We start from the raw sequence: 14,002 nt of genomic DNA on the forward strand, positions 1-14,002 counted from the left end.
TGACATACTGGTCGTGTGTGTGAGGTAGTGTGACAGATGTGTGTGTGTGAGGTAGTGTGACATACTGGTTGTGTGTGTGTGAGGTAGTGTGACAGACTGGTCATGTGTGTGAGGTAGTGTGACATACTGGTTGTGTGTGTGAGGTAGAGTGACAGACTGGTTGTGTGTGAGGTAGTGTGACAGACTGGTTGTGTGTGTGAGGTAGTGTGACATACTGGTGTGTGTGAGGTAGTGTGACATACTGGTCGTGTGTGTGAGGTAGTGTGACATACTGGTTGTGTGTGTGAGGTAGTGTGACATACTGGTCGTGTGTGTGAGGTAGTGTGACATACTGGTTGTGTGTGTGAGGTAGTGTGACATACCGGTCGTGTGTGTGAGGTGTGACATTCTGGTTGTGTGTGTGAGGTAGTGTGACATTCTGGTTGTGTGTGTGAGGTTGTGTGACATACTGGTCGTGTGTGTGAGATAGTGTGACAGATGTGTGTGTGAGCCAATGTGACATACTGGTCATGTGTGAGGTAGTGTGACATACTGGTTGTGTGTGTGAGGTAGTGTGACAAACTGGTCATGTGTGTGAGGTAGTGTGACATACTGGTCGTGTGTGTGGGGTAGTGTGACATACTGGTCGTGTGTGTGTTGGGGGTTGTGTGACAGATGTGTGTGTAAGGAAATGTGACATACTGGTCATGTGTGTGAGGTAGTGTGACATACTGGTTGTGTGTGTGAGGTAGTGTGACAAACTGGTCATGTGTGTGAGGTAGTGTGACATACTGGTCGTGTGTGTGAGGTATTGTGACATACTGGTTGTGTGTGTGAGGTAGTGTGACAGATGTGTGTGTGTGAGGTAGTGTGACAAACTGGTCATGTGTGTGAGGTAGTGTGACATACTGGTCGTGTGTGTGAGGTAGGGTGACATACTGGTCGTGTGTGTGGGGTAGTGTGACATACTGGTCGTGTGTGTGAGGTAGAGTGACATACTCGTGTGTGGGGTAGTATGACATACTGGTTGTGTGTGTGTGAGGTAGTGTGACATACTGGTCGTGTGTGTGAGGTAGAGTGACATACTGGTGTGTGGGGTAGTGTGACATACTGGTTGTGTGTGTGTGAGGTAGTGTGACAGACGTGTGTGGGGGTTAGTGTGACATGCTGGTCGTGTGTGTGAGGTAGTGTGACATACTAGTCGTGTGTGTGGGGTAGTGTGACAGACTGGTCGTGTGTGTGAGGTAGTGTGACATACTGGTCGTGTGTATGAGGTAGTGTGACAGACCTGTATGTGAGGTAGTGTGACATACTGGTCGTGTGTGTGAGGTAGTGTGACATACTGGTCTTTTGTGTGAGGAAGTGTGACAGACTGGTCGTGTGTGTGAGGTAGTGTGACATACTGGTTGTGTGTGTGTGTGTGTGTGTGTGTGTGTGAGGTAGTGTGACATACTGGTCTTGTGTGTGGGGAAGTGTGACAGACTGGTCGTGTGTGTGAGGTAGTGTGACATACTGGTTGTGTGTGTGAGGTAGTGTGACAGACGTGTGTGTGGGTTAGTGTGACATACTGGTCGTGTGTGTGAGGTAGTGTGACATACTGGTCGTGTGTATGATATAGTGTGACAGACTGGTCATGTGTGTGAGGCAATGTGACATACAATATTCCTCTAGTAGAATGTGTGAAATGGCTGGCAGTTGCGGTATGTTTCTGCGCACTACGCCCACTCCACGCCCTCAGGACCCGCCACAAAGGAGGAGAGTGTGAAGGGACCGTGTTCCATTCAGTGTCTGAGTGGTGGATTTTCAGCATTGTTGTCAATGGCCATTAGTTGTAGTGGGCTGTGAAAATGGTCTGTATGGTGGTATGTTACTCGCCAAATCTGGATATTCTTTACTATTGTCATGACTATTAAAGGGGCATTAGGCTCTGGATACTACCCAGCTAAGATAGTCTTACACTATAGAGCTGCATAGCAGTGTACTTATTCAAATACTTAGCAATGGAATAAGAGTAATTAAAGGTTGTTGTTTTTTAAAATTAAGAAATGTAGGTAAACTAAGATAGTTTGACAAGTTAGAGATTTATAGCAGATGCTAGATTCAAACATTTGGTAATGGGATAAGATTAATTACAGGGTTTTTTTCAATTAAGAATTTTAAGTGAATTAAGTAACTAAATGTGCGGAGGACAGAGTGTTCACCTGTTTTGATTAAATTTTCGATATGTTCATTGCAATTCCTACGTCCTGATTAGCGTGACCGGAGACTGAGCTACCGTCTGTCAGAACATCGGAAATATCTATACGCATTTCTGAAAACTGAAAATGAATTAACAAGCGTTCTTTGTAATATCGACATCTTCACAGAACACGGGTAACCAGTCAGTGTTCAGAAGTGTGTATAGATATTTCCGCTGTCCCGTCCTGGCAGACTGTAGCTCAGTCTCCTGTCGCGCTAATCAGCATGCAGGAATCACAATAACCTAAACAGACAAAAGTAACAGTGGAAACTCATAGATGTTGTCATTTGGAAATACCCCTCATGGGTATCGTTCGATAAGAAACAGTATCCCCGCAGTCATAGCATTTCGGGTTTACTGATTGCGTGGATAATATATCACATATTTCATATTTGATAATGCCATTTAATAATGGCATGTCAATAGACTTATACTGTATAAAATAAACATTTGATATATTTAAGGCCGTAAATGAAAACCCATTGCCGATGCATATGGTTATTGTTCCTGTTGACTTTCGGATGTAAACTGAACAAGAAGATAAAGTCATCAACATCCCCGCCCTTTCAATATACCTCAATATACTAAAAGGACTGTGAGTCCGACATTATGACAGATGCCTAACCCTAAAATGAAACCTTCATTTGTAAATTAGTCCAACTTGCTAAAGCAAAACCTAACAAAAACGACTTCAATCGCAAAACCAACAAGTTCAGCAATTGCCTGATACAAAGAAATGAGAAACATTTTATGAGTGATGCACTAGAAACGATCCCTACGCTCGTCTGGAGTTTAACGTGTATTGTTGCAATGGAGACGCAAAAACAAAATAAAACTACTTCGTCGCACAAGGCACCAGTTCTGTGCATGCATGATGTGTATAAAGTTCCGTGAAGAAATGGTGCCAGGCTTGTGTGACGGGAGCACCACGTTTCTACATACAGCAAAACTTCAAAACCCAAATCATTAAAGTAACTGTGTATGTTCAATTACGTACTTTTGCAAGTATGTGTACGTAATATTTGTATAACAATGAAGTTCTGTTCTTATACACAAAACAACAGCTGCCCCTAGTTTCAGGCAACTAAACTGCATGTTATAGTCAGTGTGTAAAATGGCGGAAATTTTCACTTGGGCAATTTACAAAATATTTCAGTCATTTTACAATTTGCTAACTTTTTGTTTGTTTGTTTGTTGTTTAACGCCGCATTCAACAATATTACAGCTATAAGACGGCGGTCTGTAAATAATCGAGTCCGGATCAGACTATCCAGTGATTGACATCATGAGCATCGATCCACGCAATTGGGATACGATGACATGCATCATCAAACTCAGCGAGCTTAGCCACCTAATTTCAAACAGTTTTATGCCCTACGAGGGGTGTTCATTAAAGATTTCCCCTGACCCACTTAGGGTTATCATATTTGGTTGAAATTTCACATGTGTAATGATACATGTATCTATGGGTTATGTCTGAATTTGCAGCACCGAACTATTAATCTTACCACTTTTACAGGTGTTATGTGTAGGGTGTGACAATGGAGCCAGTAGAATACCGAGCAGTGATTAGGTTTTTATATTTGAAAGGTCGCACACCAAAAGAAACTTTCGATGAAATGAACGCAACTTATGGGGAAGATGCCCCATCATATGACGTTGTTAAACACTGGCATCGCCAGTTCAATTGTGGTCGGACATCTGTGGAAACAGCTGCCATTCCTGGTCGCCCCCATTCAGCCATTAATGAAGACACTATCCATCAAGTGGAGACCGCCATTTTGGCAGACCGACGTATAACTGTTCGCCAGTTAGAACAAGATGTCAGATCAGTGTAGGGTCTGTGGAAAAAATCATCCATGACAATTTGAACATGCATAAGGTGTCTGCACGATGGATTCCCAGGTTGCTCACACCTTTCCAAAAGCAGGATCGAGTCAATTGCTCAAAGGATCTTTTGGACATGTGCCCAAAAAAACAGGCAAACTTTTTTGACAGACTTATCACACAGGATGAAACATGGGTCCATCACTATGATCCTGAGACTAAAGTTCAGTCGATGCAATGGAAGCATGTGGAGTCACCACCCCTAAAGAAGGCACGTGTCCAACCCTCTGCAGGCAAGGTCATGCTCACGGTGTTTTGGGACCAGCACTGAGTAGTGATGAGGGATTTCTTGGCAAAGGGTACCACAATTACAGGAGCTTATTATGTGTCACTGCTGCGGAAATTGCGGGACGCTATCAAGCTTAAGAGGCGTGGCATGCTAACCAAGGATGTCCGTCTCCTGCAAGACAATGCTCCAGTACACAACTCTCATGTTGCCCAGACAGAAGCGCGGTCCTGTGGCTATGAAATCCTTCCACATCCTCCTTACTCTCCTGACCTTGCACTATTTGACTTCCACCTCTTTCCAACCATGAAGTCAATATTTGAAGGGAAAACGTTTCACAGATGATGATGACTTCTGAAGTCAAGTCCTGGTTTGAGACGCAAAATGAGGGCTTTTACAAGCGAGGTCTCCATAGTTGCATAAAACGATAGGAGAAGTGTGTAACTCTTGGTGGTTCCTATGTGGAGAAAGACTAATACCTATGCCATGTTTCATTCCACTAGGTCCATCGGAAGTGGGTCAGAGGAAATCTTTAATGAACACCCCTCGTATTTCATCACCCAGTGACTGAAAATGATAAGATTAACAGAAAACGAAAGTCAATAATGAATATTTGTCCAAAAAAACCAAAATGATGACGTCTTATCCTGGCATTATTTGTCTGTGTGATGTTATCAAGCCCCTTTGAACTTTTGAATAACTTTGGGTCAATTTAAGGAATTATGATTGTAAAATGACTGAAATATTTTGTCCTTTTGTAAAGTGCCCAAGTGCAATTTTCAGTCATTTTACACTCTGACTGATATACACATTGAGTGTAACACATACAATACAACAATTCTCACTTGTCGTCCACGTTTTATGGTATAACTCTACGCCTGTGTTTGTCGTCATTCTTTGGACACCGCCTCCGTAGTGAGTGGTTGAGCGTCGGGGCGTCCCGCGTTGCCGGTCCCTTTGATATGCCGACAGATAGCCCGCATGTTGTGATTAGCATGTGCTTTATTGATGTGCCGACTATAGTCTGTATGAAATAACCCCGGATAGTGACGTGATATACATTTATACATATATACGTCAATACAATTTATTGACATGATTAACATTTAAACATACCTACATCAATGCAAATTCTTTTAATTCTTTTCTTCATGCTTCAATTTATTAAGATCCGTACCCAGTTAGATTTGTTGGTTTGTTGATTAACGCCGCACTCAGCAATATTCCAGCTATAAGACGGCGGTCTGTAAATAATCGAGTCTGGACCAGACAATCCAATCATTGACATCATGAGCATCGATCATCAACCAAGTCAGCGAGCCTGACCACCCGATCCCGTTAGTCGCCTTTTACGACAAGCATTGTCGCCTGTACCCAGTAAGAGTGAGTGAGTTGGGTTTAACTCCGCTTTTAACAGTATTCCAGTTATATCAGGGCGTGTCAGCTTAATGTGGGAGGAAAGTGATGCACGTCTCAGAGACGTTTACCACTTCGGTGAAACCCACGAGCACGGGTATGGTGCTGACAACCCTAGAAACATAATCGGGGCGAACCGGGATTCGAACCGACAATCATCGGTTTCTGGCGTGTCCAAGGGACGGAACTCTGCACAGCGAATCGCGGCGCCTTAGACGACTGGGCCACCCGTGCCCCCGTACCTAGTTAGATGTGAGACGGCATGGAGGTTCTCTACGGCACATTTCTCCCCAGCAAGAAATTGTCATTTGTAACGGCCAAGAGCATGGTCAAGTTGTCGGTATTTCTTTTCCTTCACATGGCGTGTACCACCTGCTGTAAGCCGAAGAACGGTCACTTCAACGATAGATTGTTCTGTCCAAATGAAGTCTAGAAAAGTCTAGATGTTAGGTTTGGAACCGGTGATTTGGATTGTGTCAGTTGTAAGTGGTCACAAGGTTGTTCAGGGTGTTGGTTCTGGAACGGCAGATCTCAGGCAACAGCGCCAGTGGATTCGGTCTCCGTTTCATGATTTGAAACTAAATTTGGAGCCGAAGTAGACCAAATACTGTCACCAAAGATTGTTTGGAATAGAGCGAGGCACTTGTGTGTTTATTCGCCGAAGGCCCGGGTTCGATTCCCCACATGGGTACAATGCGTGAAGCCCATTTCTGGTGTCCCCCGGGGGCAGGGGTGGCCCAGTCGTCTAAGGCGCCGCGTTTCGCTGTGCAGAGTTGCGTCCCTTGGGCACGCCAGAAACCTATGATTGTCGGTTCGAATCCCGGTTCGCCCCGATTATGTTTCTAGCTTTGTCAGCACCATACCCGTACTCGTGGGTTTCAACGAAGTGGTAAACGTCTAAGACCTGCATCACTTCGGGCTTTCCTTCCACATTAAGCTGACACGCCGTGATATAACTGGAATATGGCTAATGGCGGCGTAGAACCATACTCACTCACTCACTTGAGCGTTTGCCATATTGCTCTGCTATGCAATAGTCTATGATTGTCCAGCACTTAAATTGAATAGATTCGCTCACTAAAAATAAATGAATCTATAGTCAGTATAACTTGTGTTCACTCAGCGTATCAGTGACCGTAATAGATAACCGGCTGACATGAGTTTCACTAGGGCCCCTTTCATCAGAATAGACTATAGTCGGCCAACTACCCATGCGTTACCAAGTTCCAGTTCTTTATAATATTAACATATTTATTTCCATAAAGTGGAGGGATTGGCAAACAAGCAAATTTTGCTTATCTGAATGCCTCTCCCAAACATGATACACGTACAAATCACAATGTATTAAAAGTGATATGAGAAATAGCATACGTGATATAATTGACATTAAAGATGATTATTGTTCTGTAAGTGTTTTATTTCTGGATTATCTTTCGAAACTACAGCTACGTTATATTATTTACATCCAGCACAACAACATCACAGTATCATATATACTTGCCGTAAAAGGTGAATGTGCTTGTCGTTCAAGGTTGATGCATGTCATCGATCCCAATTGCGTGGATCGCTGCTCATGATGTCAATGACTGGATTGTCTGGTCCAGACTCGATTATTTACTGGCCGCCGTCATATAGCTGTAATATTGCCGAGTGCGGCATTATACAAAAAAAATAATTTAACTTCTGAAATATGCAACAAATATACTTACTTAAACGAATGAGTGTTCAACTATCAGTAGTTGTGAATAAGCATCGGAGTTTATAAAAGTTGGGATTTATATGACAATAGTTTGGTAATAATTTTCTTTAAAATCTAAACCAAGTACACTGGAACATATGATGATATTCATTTCCCCTTGTACGCGAGTCACAATTCGGACAGTCTCAATCAAAGGAACATTCTGCCACGACCCGTTTCTACGGACAAAATAGTATTACTTGTACGAAATTGTAAAACTTGGGATAACTTACGTGGTAATGATAGATAATTTTCAAAGGAAAAAACCAGGTTTAATACAAGTATATACCTTTACTTTTGAAGATAAGGCTAAATCATGACGCCAACTTTGTAAAAAGTGGTCTTTTAATGTCTGTTCTACGACAGAGAGCAACCTTGTTTTACTAGGTATAACTTGGTTAGTCTCAATATATGATAATCCACATTCATCAAGAATATTTTTTACACATGCAATCCAGGGTTGTTTATAATGGTGGTGTATATTTTTTTTGGAATACAGATTGAAATACAATAACAGATAACTTATTTTGGTTTTCGAAAGTTAATATTTTACGCCAGTATGACAGAACACGTTTCTTTATCCCTATATCCAAAGGAAAGCGTCATGTTTCCCCATAGAGTATATAAGCAGGTGTTCTTTTTCTTAGCTGTTGTGAAAATTTTATAAACTTCTTATGAACCAAGATAAATACAGGCAGGACCCTTAATCCTCAGCGCTATCTATAAATGTCAATTAAACCCCCCTTACGTCGCCGGATGTTACGTATGTACATGAACGTGGGCCACATTCTGTCACGTTGTTATCAACCTGTGCCCTTTCGACTTATTTCAACCCATCAACATAAACATGGCTGCTGTCGTCTTAAACTTCCCCGGGGGCACGGGTGGTCCAGTCGTCTAAGGTGCCGCAATTCGCCGTGCAGAGTTGCGTCCCTTGGACACGCCAAAAACCGATGATTGTCGGTTCGAATCCCGGTTCGCCCCGATTATGTTTCTAGGTTTGTCAGCACCATACCCGTCCTCATGGAATTCACCAAAGTGGTAAACGTCTGAGACCTGCATCACTTCGGGCTTTCCTCCCACATTAAGCAGACACGCCGCGATATAACTGAAATACTGTTAAAAGCGGCGTTAAACCCAACTCACTCACTCACTTAAACTTCATCCCTGAGTTTTGCCTTCAGTCTCCAGCCTGAACTACCATCCGAGGAAAAACGTACGCTCTTGGACACTACGATACCAAGTGGTCTTCCAAGAAATCGCTGACGTCTTTACGAGAGGAATGCACTAAGTATACCCATGCTGGAATCTGTCCCGTCTTGCACGTTGAGACATACTGCATAATATGTTTATATATATTTATACACACACAAACACACACATACAAATTGGGTCCTTTGGTTGTAGAGAAAGTAGGTTTTAATATCGTGTTTCTGTAAATCGACTATTTTCTTTTAGAAACCACACCATTAGGTTTGGACCAAACACATTTCGCATTAACATTTCACATGGAGCCACTCCCTTCCAATAGCTCCTATTAGCATCTGATTATTGGACATGATTTGTCTCTTCGTCAAAAGGTGGCGTGTATGACAGCGTGGCGCAGAAAGAGCGATAGAATTCGCGAACATCTGCCATTCTTTCCGCCCAGCAATCTGAACGGTGGTGAATCTTATAAATATGTATCTGTGTGAACCCTTTGGATCCGCGAGGGGAGGCCAAGTGCTGGTGGCACCTCTGAGACTGGCGCAGTGTTAGACTTTGTATGACCGCCTGACCTTGTGACCAACTTCCATGTTGTATAATTGTTCATTGCCGTTTCTTGTCGATTGAGTCTTGTCGGAACGCATTCGGGAGAATCGGGACGCTGTCAGGACAGATTCGGTCGATTGTTTACCATGCGGAAGATACAAATCGGATCAGATTCGGATTGAGAACAGGATAATCGGGAGGAATTCGGCTGGAAACGGCTGAATCGGGACGCTTCCCAAACTGTAACTGATTGTTTGTAAATTTCCGGCCACGAGTCACAGCATCTTTATCAGACTTTTGACAAATATTAATCGGGAATGGTCCTATCAAGGGCGGCAGTAAAGGCCTGAATGTGTGACTGAGCCCGAAGAGACTGTCGTGTGTACCGCGCCTACAGTTCGGCGGATGGGACGGTGCAAGATTCGGGCAAGCTAGTACGGTGCAAGATTCGGGTAGATAGGAAGGTGCAAGATTCGGGTAGATCGGACGGTGCAAGATTCGGGTAGATAGGACGGTGCAAGATTCGGGTAGATAGGACGGTGCAAGATTCGGGTAGATAGGACGGTGCAAGATTCGGACAAGCTAGTACGGTGCAAGATTCGGGTAGATAGGACGGTGCAAGATTCGGGTAGATAGGACGGTGCAAGATTCGGGTAGATGGGACGATGCAAGATTCGGGTAGATAGGACGGTGCAAGATTCGGGTAGATAGGACGATGCAAGATTCGGACAAGCTAGTACGGTGCAAGATTCGGGTAGATGGGACGGTGCAAGATTCGGGTAGATAGGACGGTGCAAGATTCGGGCAAGCTAGTACGGTGCAAGATTCGGGTAGATAGGACGATGCAAGATTCGGGTAGATAGGAAGGTGCAAGATTCGGGTAGATAGGACGATGCAAGATTCGGATAGATAGGAAGGTGCAAGATTCGGGTAGATAGGACGATGCAAGATTCGGGTAGATAGGACGATGCATGATTCGGGTAGATAGGACGATACATGATTCGGACAAGCTAGTACGGTGTAAGATTCGGGTAGATAGGACGGTGCACGATTTGGGTAGATAGGACGGTGCACGATTCTGGTAGATAGGACGGTGCACGATTCGGGTAAAGAGGACAGTGCACGATTCGGTTAGATAGGACGGTGCACGATTCGGGTAGATAGGACGGTGCACGATTTGGGTAGATAGGACGGTGCCTAATTCGAGAAGATAGGACGGTGCATGATTCGGGCAGATAAAGAACGTCACGGGAATAAAGCACATTTTAGTTCACCCATTCACAAGTTTCCATCGCGGTCAACACCCGGATTTACAAAGGCCGCCTACAAATATCTTTCCAACATGTTTACGCAATGCTCCAGTCTATTGAGTTTCTATCGAGGGTGGCTCTCTTGGATGAACAATTCGTGAACTAACTTCGGCGGTTATGTTTCAACCAAAACACAAACACAAACATATAGATAGATAGATTGGGATAGATTGATAGATTGTCTTTATTTCCTCCAGTATTGAAGATACATTGTGTAAGACAGATACATGAATAAAGATTAAAACTAAACAAAGTAGTTAGATGTCAAAGTGAAGGGGATATGAACACATGCTGCCACGTATTAACATAATGAGAGACTAGTAACATAGTTTCGCTCCATATATCAGACTCTAGAGTTTTCATGCAATCAGGCAGTCCGCCTCAGAGGAAAGACATGAAAACATCATCATCATCATCATCATCATTCGACCAAAGGTCAACAAAGCAATTCGCATCTGTGATATCAAAGATATTTTCGAACATTTAATTTCTTTCTTGCATATGAATAGTACATGATATAAAAATGTGTTTGACTATGTCATGGGCTACAGTTCCGTAATGACATTCTCGCGATTCTATCTTGGAGCATCCTATTTTGACCATATCAGACAGAACATAACACTTGGAAGGAAAGGGGTAAAGAATGTTGCCAAATTCTGTGTTGACCTTCACAAACCTTACAGAATCTACATTTCTTATCTTTTCATTCACAAGACTAGTCCATTTCCATTTACTGGGAACATTACAATAAGCTATATAATCATTCAAGCCATGGAAAAGATCGTATTGATGAACAAGGCACAGCATGTTGAAACAGGGGCATTTATAACATCTTTTGTCAAAATCTGGTTGCGTTTGTATTGCCCAAGTCTGTCAAAAAATACATATAGTTCTTTGGAATAGAAATCACAGCTAGATCGACAAAGTTTACCAAAAAAGAGCAGTGCTTGTTTTTCAATGTATGCCTGACTGGTAATAAGATCTAGACTATCCAATACAACTTCTCTTGATGTAAGTCTTGGTAAACCCTGTACTTTCTTTTATTGAAGTAGCGCTGTGGTATTTCAAGCAATTCATGCTCTCTACAAGTAAGTTGCCCCCATGCAAACACAAACATATATGTCAGCGCTAAGATCAAGTAACACACACCTACACGTTCATCTGTCTGAGCTAAGATGAATCAGCACACACCTCTATATACATCTGTCCGTGCTAAGATCAAGTAACACATACCTCTACATACATTTGTCTGAGCTAAGATCAAGTAACACATACCTCTACATATATCTGTCTGTGCTAAGATCAAGTAACACATACCTCTATATACATCTGTCCGTGATAAGATCTAGTAACACATACCTCTACATACATCTGTCTGTGCTAAGATCAAGTAACACACACCTCTACATACATCTGTCCGTGATAAGATCAAGTAACACACACCTCTACATACATCTGTCTGTGCTAAGATCTAGTAACACATACCTCTACATACATCTGTCTCAGCTAAGATCAAGTAACACATACCTCTACATACATCTGTCTGAGCTAAGATCAAGTAACACATACCTCTACATACAACTGTCCGTGCTAAGATCTAGTAACACATACCTCTACATACATCTGTCTGAGCTAAGATCAAGTAACACATACCTCTACATACATCTGTCTGTGCTAAGATCAAGTAACACATACCTCTACATACATCTGTCTGAGATAAGATCAAGTAACACATACCTCTACATACATCTGTCCGTGATAAGATCAAGTAACACATACCTCTACATACATCTGTCCGTGATAAGATCAATCAACACCTACCTCTACATACATCTGTCCGTGATAAGATCAAGTAACACATACCTCTACATACATCTGTCTGTGATAAGATCAATCAACACCTACCTCTACATACATCTGTCCGTGATAAGATCAGATAACACATACCTCTACATACATCTGTCCGTGATAAGATCTAGTAACACCTACCTCTACATACATCTGTCCGTGATAAGATCAAGTAACACATACCCCTACATACATCTGTCCGTGATAAGATCAAGTAACACACACCTCTACATACATCTGTCCGTGATAAGATCTAGTAACACATACCTCTACATACATCTGTCCGTGATAAGATCTAGTAACTAATACCCCTACATACATCTGTCTGAGGTAAGATCAAGTAACACACCTCTACATACATATGTCCGTGCTAAGATCTAGTAACACATACCTCTACATACATCTGTCAGTGCTAAGATCTAGTAACACATACCTCTACATATATCTGTCCGTGCTAAGATCTAGTAACACATGCCTCTACATACATCTGTCAGTGCTAATGATTTAGTAACACATACCTCTACATACATCCGTCAGTACTAAGATCTAGTAACACATGCCTCTCCATACATCCGTCAGTACTAAGATCTAGTAACACATACCTCTACATACATCCGTCAGTACTAAGATCTAGTAACACATACCTTTACATACATCTGTTCGTGATAAGATCAATCAACACATACCTCTGCATACATCTGTCCGTGCTAAGATCTAGTAACACATACCTCTACATACATCTGTTCGTGATAAGATCAATCAACACATACCTCTGCATACATCTGTCCGTGCTAAGATCTAGTAGCACATACCTCTACATACATCTGTCTAAGCTAAGATCTAGTTACACACCTCTACATACATATATCCGTGCTAAGATCTAGTAACACACACCTCTAAATACCTCTGTCAGTGCTAAGATCAAGTAACACATACCTCTATATACGTCTGTCAGTGCTAAGATCTAGTAACACATACCTCTACATACATCTGTCCGAGCTGAGATCTAGTAACACATACCTCTACATACATCTCTCTGAGCTAAGATCTAGTAACACATACCTCTACATACATCTGTCGGAGCTGAGATCTAGTAACACATACCTCTACATACATCTGTCCTTGCTAAGATCAAGTAACATACCTCTACATATATCACATATAAAATGTATACACAATCACACACACACACACACACACACACACACACACACACACACACACACACACACACACACACACACACACACACACACACACACACACACACACACACACACACACACACACACACGTAACACAACCAGATGCAGAATTACACACACGTAACACAACCGAAGCACACATACACACACGTAAAACAACCAGAACCACACACATACACACACACGTAACACAACCAGAAGCAAGCAGACACACAAGTACACACAAGCAGAAGCACACACACACGTAACACAAGCAGAAGCACACACACACACACACACACACGTAACACAACCAGAAGCACAATTACACACACGTAACACTACCGAAGCACACATACACACACGTAAAACAACCAGAAGCACACATACACACACCTAACACAACCAGAAGCACACACACAT

Source organism: Haliotis rufescens, unplaced genomic scaffold (assembly GCF_023055435.1).
Source record: "Haliotis rufescens isolate VD_foot unplaced genomic scaffold, xgHalRufe1.0.p SCAF_6, whole genome shotgun sequence".
In the NCBI taxonomy this organism is placed as follows: domain Eukaryota; kingdom Metazoa; phylum Mollusca; class Gastropoda; order Lepetellida; family Haliotidae; genus Haliotis; species Haliotis rufescens.